Source organism: Rhinolophus sinicus, linkage group LG01 (assembly GCF_036562045.2).
Source record: "Rhinolophus sinicus isolate RSC01 linkage group LG01, ASM3656204v1, whole genome shotgun sequence".
Taxonomy (NCBI): Eukaryota; Metazoa; Chordata; class Mammalia; order Chiroptera; family Rhinolophidae; genus Rhinolophus; species Rhinolophus sinicus.
Genome location: NC_133751.1, coordinates 90,039,838 through 90,048,977, shown reverse-complemented (window position 1 = coordinate 90,048,977; position 9,140 = coordinate 90,039,838). Strand labels below are relative to the sequence as shown.

Here is a 9,140-nt window from a genome sequence, read left to right as displayed (position 1 = left end):
ATTAGAAACACAGCGGCATGAGGGGTCCCCCTTGACCTCTTCCCTTGAAGTTACACATTGAACAGCTAAAATTCAACAAAGGATTACCTGGACAACACACAGAAACATGTGAGAGATCTGCACATTGAAACATCTAAGGGTGGCTGAACCAGGAAGAACAGTGTAGCAGAGAAGGCAGAAGAGCAGAGACAGGCGCCCTGTCCCCAGCCCAGAGCTCACTGCGGGTCCTGTCAGAGGGGAGGATTCAGGCTGCAAATGCACTCACTGTGGCTCTGAGCATTCCACCTGAGTCATCAGCATGTACATACTATAGCTGAACCCAGCAACCGGGCAGAGAACTCGGGGCAAAGACCAAACACACCACAGTGACAGCTGTGGTCTAGCAACACACATCACCAGGCAGAAAACAAAGCCACGGAGCCTGGCTACCTTCATCCACCCACCCAGAGCTAGCAGCTGGCCACAGAAGAAACCATAGCAGTGAGTATCAGGTTAAAGAGCAGAATATCTGCAGCCCTGAGAACTGGATAGACAGTTCCTGAGCAGCAGACGCACACTGCGGCTAATCCCAGTGACAAGGGAGGAGATATAGAGGGGAGGCAGCGGTGGTCTGGCAGTCAACATTGCTCAGAGAAGAAAACCACAAACACACGAACAGCCTTTCCTCTCCCACCACGTTCCCACCTCTTGAGGCTGATCCGGCGTGGGCACCTGGAAGCTCAGGCAGCATAGCACTGCATCTGACGGAGAGGCAGCACTGGAATTTCAGTGGATCAGAACCCCATTGTCCACCACATTCTACCACAGGGAGGTGCCTGGAGCCCAAGGTGACCTGGTCACAGAGGAGACACCTACCTCGGCAAGGAATCATCCACCACTGGAAGCCAGACCAGGGCAAGAGAAAATAAAAGGTTCCAGCACCACCTACTGAAAAACAAAAGAAAGACTTCTTCGTTACAACCTGCAGTAGACCTTATTCCAATAAATGCATAGAAGGAATAATGATCCATCACATGCCATGAGAAACTAAGGAAACAAGGCAGCTCAGAAAAAATAAATAAATAAATAAATAAATAAATAAATAAATAAACAAACAAACAAATAAATAAATAGTTGAGGACCATAAACAGGCAACTTAAGGCCAGGTGTGAAAAACAGACGACCTGTTTGTTTGCACATAAAGTAGCTATCATCTCCTGTATTTGGGGGCAAGTGGCAGAACAAAGGACAAACTGCAAAAACTAATAGTCAATAATGGCTGAACTTGAAAGATGATTGAACAAGCAACTTAAACATAAGAGTGAAGCTGAAATAAGAAATCTCATTTGGAAAACCTGAAATCTTGACACACTGATGAGGGCATATGGATGAAAATATGCAAAGATTTAGGCTCCTCATTCTCTTCTAAAGCTTCTATATCTATAGAAGGACACTTTGCTCCCTGTTAGGCACTATCAGTACTTCTGTGGTGGAAGACAGTGCAGAGACTTCTCTTTGCATTTTGACAAGACAAAAGATGCCCTACTCAATCTGCATCCAATGATTTTCCTCACAGATGAACTTATGACTAGGGTTCAGTTTTAGCACATTTTAGCAGGGGATGTGCTGGTCCAATAAGAAATGAATGGAGCTGTGTGGAAAGGTACAGAGATACATAACTAGTATGTGCCAGTAGGAATTGAGATTAGCAGATCATATATAGGATTTGATTCTAAGAATGGTTGATCAAGGAATGAGGGGTACAATAAAGAATACTTTTTTTTTTCATCAGAATGATGTCTCCCAAGATATAGGGCTTAATGTGTTAAGGACTCAAAGAGATCATGTAAACTGGCTACAAGGATTATTTTAAAAAGGATGGGGAGAAGGATGGCCTGAGCTGAACAGAGTTGAAATGGAAGAATTGTTGTTATAGTCAGAAAGGGACTAAACATTTGAGGAAAAGGGCATTCTGCATATAGTTGGAAGACCCACCAGACTGCATTACTCAGAAAGGTCCAAAGAAGACACAGTATATAGTAGGCATAAGAACAGAAACATAAATCCATGGAAGAGAATAAAGAGACCAGAAATAAACCCACATATGTATATGATAAATCAATTTACAACAAAGAAGCCAATAATGTATAATGGAGAAAGGGCAGTCTCTTCAATAAATGGTGTTAGGAAAACTGGATAAACACATGAAAAATATTTAAACTGAATCACTATATAATTCACAAAAAATCATTCACAAAAACTAATTCAAATGAATTAAAGACTTCAAAGTAAGACCTGAAACAACAAAATTCCTAGAAGGAAACATAGGGAAAAACTCTTTGATATCAATCTTGGTGATGATTTTTTGGATCTGACAACAAAAGCAAAAGTAAACAAGTGGGACTACATCAAAGTAAAAATAACTTCTGTATAGAAAAGAAACCATCAATAATCAGAGAAGAAAAATAAAATTCATTCAAATTGGAAAGGAAATATTAAAACTGTCATTATTTGTAGATGACATGATACTATACAGAGAGAACTCTAAAGATTTCACCAAAAAAACTATTAGAACTAATAAATGAACTCAGTAAAGTAGCAGTGTACAAAATTAATATTAAGTTGCATTTCCGTAAACCAATAATGAACTACCAGAAAGAGAAATTAAGAAAACAATTTCATTTAAAGTTCCATCATAAAGAATAAAATGCCTAGGAGTAAATTTAACCAAGGATGTAAAAGACCTGTACTCAGAAAACTATAAGACTTGAAGAAATAAATTGAAGAAGATACAAATAAATGGAGGATACACCATACTCATGGATAGGAATAATTAACATTGTTCAAATGTCAAATACAGCCCCCCACCACAAATCTACAGATTAATTGCAAATCCTATCAGAATACCAATGACATACTTAGCATAACTAGAACAAACAATTCTAAAATTTATATGGAATTACAAAAGACCCAGAATAGTCAAAGCAATCTTGAGAAAGCTGAACAAAGTGAGACGTATAATTTTACCTGGAATCAAACTATATTACAAGCCTATAGTAATCATAACATCATGGTGCTGGCATAAAAACAGGCACATAGGTCCGTGTAACAGAATAGAGAAAACCCAGAAATAAACCCATAACTGTATGGTCTATTAATCTATGACAAAGGAGGCAAGGATATATCATGGGGTAAAAACATTATTTTCAATAAATGGTCTTGAGAAAACTAGACAGATATATGCACAAAAAATAAAATTAGACCACATTCTTACACGATGTGCAAAAATAAACTCAAAATGGATTAAGGACATAAATGTAAGACCTAGAACCTTAAACCTCCTAGAAGAAAACATAGTGAGTAAACTCTTTGACATTGCTCTTAGCAATATATATATAGCATATGTTTCCTCAGGTAAGGAAACAAAAGAAAAAAAATAAACATATGAGACTACATCAAACTAAAAATGATTGCACACTGAAGAAAACCATTAGCAAGAGAAAAACATAATGTACTAAATGGGAGAAGATAGTCTGATTAAGAAAACTGGTCAAAGGACCTGACTAGACATTTCTCCAAAGAGGACATCCATATGGCCATTAGACATGTAACAGATGCTCAGCATCACCAATAGTCAGGGTAATGTCAATAAAACCATAATGACATCACCTCACATGTGTCAAAATGGCTGCCATCAGTAAATCAACAAATAACAAGTGTTGGTGAGGATGGAGAAAACGGAAACCTCATGCATTGTTGGTAGGATTGTAAATCGGTGCAGGCACTATGGCAAAAAATATGAAGGTTCCTCAAAAGTAAATAATAGACCTACCATGTGACTCAGCAATTCCACTCTTAGGTATTTATCTGAAGAAATCCAAAACACTAATTTGAAAAGATATATGCACCCCTCTGTTCACTGCAGCACTATTTGCAACAGCCAACATACAGAAGCAACCTAAGTGTCCATGGACAGATGAATGGATTAAGAAGATATGGTATACACATAGAATGGAATATTACTCAGCCATAAAAAGAGTGACATCTTACAATTTGGATGGACCTAAAAGATATTTTGCTAAGTTAAATAAATCAGTCAGAGAAAGACAAATACCATGTGGTCTTACTTGTATGTGGAATCTTAAAAAAAACAAAATAAATGAACAAATGAAAGAGACACAAACTCATTGATACAGAAAACAAATTGATAGTCACCAAATGGGAGGGGAGTTGAGGGACAGGTGAAAAAGGTAAAGGGATTAAGAAGTACAAATTAACGGTCATAAAACTAATTATGAGTATGTAAATTATAGATAGCATAGCATAGGGAATATAGTTAATAATATTGAAATAACTATGTATAGTGCCTGATAGATACTTGACTTAGCAGGAAGAACACTTTGTAAAGTATAGAAATGTTTAATCATTATGCCACGCCCTTGAAACTAATATCATATTGTATGTAAACTATAATTTAAAAATTAATTTTAAAAGTAATTATTAATATTAAGCTATTGTACCTTAATTGTTTTGTCATAGATTATTTATAATAAATTGCCAATGAAAAAACTCCAATCCATCTTCACTATGTTTATTCAGGAATAAATGAATGCTTCAGCTGTTGCATGCTGGAACAAATGTTTCCCTTATTGAACTCATCCAGGAAACTTCAAGAGCACATACAGGCTTTGGATAATCCTGTTCATTCATAAGAGAACAGAGAAGTATACTTTAAGACTCACTTCTACTATTCCTTTGTATTGTTGCAGTGGAGTTACATGCTGATAATATGCACTTTCTTTATTCTTATATAACCTGATTCAGTTGTGGAGGGTATAAAATATATTCTAAATTGCATGCTTCAGGAAATATATCCATTCAAAAAGAAAGAGTGAATGTAATCACTTATTTAGATTAAGAAAATTTTCCCAATGTTGGCTATACTGTACACATTTATATATGTAAAAAGCCCTAAAAATACCTGTGAGTTAGTAAAATAAGTAAACAAATAAATAAACAAAAAAATAAGAACAACATGTTCTCAAAATCACTGGTGGTCAGAGTGCATTAATTGTTTTTATAAGCATATGTTTGTGTGTCTTTTTCTTGTAATTCTGACTCAACCTATATTTGAGTTTATATTAATAATTAAACTTATTAATTTAGCTGGGTTTAGAATAAAAGTTTGGTAGTGAGAGCATATGCCTGCTCATTTTGACTTTCTCTTAAAATTCCAATTCATAAAAAATCAACACTATTTAATATGGAGAAACATAAAAAATAATTTAGAAAATAAGCAGAAGAAAACCAACTTATATTTTGCTTTTGGATGGTAAGCCCTAGAATAATCCAATGGTTTATTTGAAGTTAAGTTTTTACTTCATGGAATTATTAAACAACAAATTGAGATTACTTAAAATATAAAATAAAAAATATAATTAGATAAATATAATGAAAATACTGTACTTTGAACTGAATTACACAATTTAGAATTTTTAAAATGTAATACATAATGCCAATACGTACTAAGTGCCTTGAGTTTCTTAAAATGTTCAAGTTCTAAGAGCAAGATTAAGAAAATAAAAATGCTCAACACCTCTGTGTTACTATATTATTTGGCTCATTGTCTAATTATAGTAAATTTAAAATAAACTGAATATCAGTTAATAATAAATAAAAATTTTAATAAGATAATGTGTATGTAAATTATGAATATTGGAAAAGTATAACAAAGTATAAAAGTATATCTAAAAGTATAAAGTATAAAAGTATATCTAAAGTATAAAGTATATCTAAAAGTATAAAAATATATCTAAAAGTATATTTAAAAGTATAAAGTAAAAAGTATAAAAAGTATATCTAAAAGTATAACTATTAGATCTGTGTTTTTAAGTAGTATATAATTACCACAGTATGATAAAATTAAAACATGAAATGTATAGTAAGATTCCAATTTCATATATCATAATTTTAGGAGGGGTTTTCTATGGTAAAAGCATAATAGTAAATTTTAACTTCATTTTATAGTTTTATGTATTGTCCAAATATTTTGTAATACAATACATTACGTCATAATAATAAAAGGAAACAAATACTAATAAAATATTTAATTTACTCTTGATTAGATGTTTATGCAACTAAAATTTAACATGGCAAAATTTTCCTTTTAAAATTTCCTAATACACTAAATGGCTACTAACTTTTTTATCTTCAATAATCTATAACTTATCATTTCTTATAGAGAATATTTTTTGACCTAGATTTCAGCTATTATTGAGTAACTATCAACAATACCCTTAATGAAATTTAGAAGCCCAAGAAAAAGATATGATGTCATCATTATTTCATTTCTAAATTTAAGCAATCATAATTTCAGAATCAGGGTTTTCGGCGTATGAAATTAAGAAAATTAGAAAGTATGGATACAAATTTAAAATAATAATAATTTTTAATTAAAGTTTATTGGGGTGATAATTGTTAGTAAAGTTACATAGGTTTCAGGTGTAGAATTCTGTAGTACATCATTTATACTGTGTTTCCCCGAAAATAAGACCTAGCTGGACAAGCAGCTCTAATGCATCTTTTGGAGCAAAAATTAATAAGACCCGTTATTATATTATATTACATTACATTACATTATATTATACTATACTATATATAATTGAATACTATACTATATTATATTATATTATATTATATTATATTATATTATATTAATTAAAAACCTGGTCTTATATTATAGTAAAATAAGACAGGGTCTTATAGTAATTTTTGCTCCAAAAGACACATTAGAGCTGATTGTCCAGTTAGGTGTTATTTTCAGGGAAACACGTTATATACAATAAAATAATAACACTTTAATGTTATTAAAGGAACCAATAAAACCTACGCAGTATATTTCCTGTTATAAGATTCAAAGTCTTTTCTAGAACCCCATTCTCCTTTTACCTCCTTGAATCTGGTAGATAACTAGTATAGAAAGCTTGACTTCTGTTGTTGTTTCTGTTGCTGTTTTAGAAAAAACACAGGGCTTTTATTCCCATCTCAAAGGGCATGTCTTTGCAGGATGGGGGAGCAAATTCTGATGGCAAGGAGGAGGCCCCCACTTGCCAGTGATACGGCGTTCAGCAGGACCATAATGACCGAGTCCCCATGCAAGCACACCTTAGAGATGTGGCAGTCCTTGTTGACTGGCTTGTACTTCTTCTTGCCCTTGCCACTCTTGGGGACCTCTGTGCACATTTTCATATTCCCCAGCACCATGTTGCAGTGCCTGTCAAAGGCCTTCATATGGCCCAGGAGCTTCTTCTGGTTGTGACAGTTGATGAGCACCTGGGTGTTGCTCTTGATTGTCTGCGTGAGCACGGAGAGTGGGTCCATGTTAAACCCCTCCTCCTCCTGCTTCTGCAGCTCCTCCGGGGTCCTCTCACTCTGGGGCTTGTTGAGGAGGCTCATGGTGGTAGGGGCTGCACTCTCAGATCACTCCTGTCTCTAAAGCTTGACTTTTAAGGAAAAAAAAATATAAATATGGTAAAATTACCCAAAACATCTTATCAGTGGAATAATGATAATCAGCTTTTCATTTTTATTAGGACTCTCACAAGCAATATGTTTCCCTAAATATTATTTTTATTGGCAAGTTGTTTTGTGGAGCATTTGTTACAAATGTAAATTTACATATTATAACTTGAATTTGTAATAATGGTATCACATATAGTCACACATTCATTTAATCTTGTGACATTACCTAAAGTACTAATTAAATAATTTAAACACATTCCCTAATCAATATTCTGAATGGAAGAAATATAAAATTATTTTCAAGACTCAGTGGTATCAGACAAAGAAGCATCATCAGAAATAAGACAAATATCCAAAGAATTGGATGTTTCAACCTAAATTTTTTATTGCAAACTGTCACAGAAGATAAATAGTATGCAGTACCTGGAAGAGTTCAATTCAGAAATAGTATATGTAAGAAGAAGCTAGCTGCTATCCTACTTAAAATTTTTTCCCCAAAATGTATGGGTGGTCAATAAAACTTGATGGAAATTAATTGAATTACTAATCCTTCCGCAAAGACAAAGAAATAATGTTAAGCTGCAAAATGTTTACTGTTCTGAGGGAAACTGAAGAACTGAGTCTTCATGTTACTTTTTTTCTTATAAATAAGATATAGTCTTCTAGTTCCTAGTGGTGGATATTTTTTGTCACACTGACTTAAAAAAATTGTTTTGTATTATGGTAATCTAAAGTGATGAAAACCATTGTTCTTAAAAAATCTGAGTGTTTTAGAAGAGCAAAAGCTACTGAAATTTTTAAGACAAGAAAAATCCTTATACTTGCCCTTCTTAAAGACATTGCATATCTGAAACTTCAAATAGAAAATAACATTGTGTTCTCAGTTGGGTGCCTCTTCAAATGAATAGTTCATGACACTACTTTTTAAAATATGTCTTTCACTTTGGGCTTATTTTTGCTTCCTTAGATAGAAATTTTCTTGAGTGTAGAGAAAAAACTATTTCCTCCCAGGTAAAAACTCGGGAAGTTATACAGTAATATAAATCATTGTAAACAGTCATTTACACAGTTGAAAAATAAAAACTTGAAATATTCTGAGTAGTTAGACTTTCTTTTCCTTAGTTCTTAGAATATTTGCTTATATTCTTCACAGATGCATTGATTTGGTTTTGATTTTGTAGATTTCTCTTTGTCTTATTTTGCCGAGTATTTCCCTATCTTGTATGCCTTTTAATTTTTTAAAATAATAAATTACAAATTTCTGTCTTAATAAGGTTACAGTAATTATGCTCAATTAAAAATAAGCTAACCTAGAGACTTTAGGAAATTAAAACCTGCATAATAGGACATTGTATTTTCAATATTTGCAAACTGAGAACATTTGCATAGTCTTAAATATTTGCACTAAGAACATATGTGCATGAAAAACATTTAACTTTATTTTATTTTCTGTCCATATGCATCGGATAAAAACTAGTTTTATAAGCTGGCTTTTATTTTTAAAATTTTGTCAAAGAAACTGTGCTAACACATTAATAGAATTTATGGAAAAAGAAATGGAGTAGAACTATTTTAATTCTATTCTGCAACCTGATGTCAACCAAATATTTAATAAAAGAGAAAAGGAAATTCCATCTTCA

At 33.1% G+C, this 9,140-nt stretch overlaps 1 pseudogene; it reads right to left on the bottom strand.

Annotated features, from left to right (window-relative positions):
* Positions 1-7,023: 7,023 nt before the first annotated feature.
* On the bottom strand, positions 7,024-7,434 carry LOC109447566 (small nuclear ribonucleoprotein Sm D2; annotated as a pseudogene).
* Positions 7,435-9,140: the final 1,706 nt, after the last annotated feature.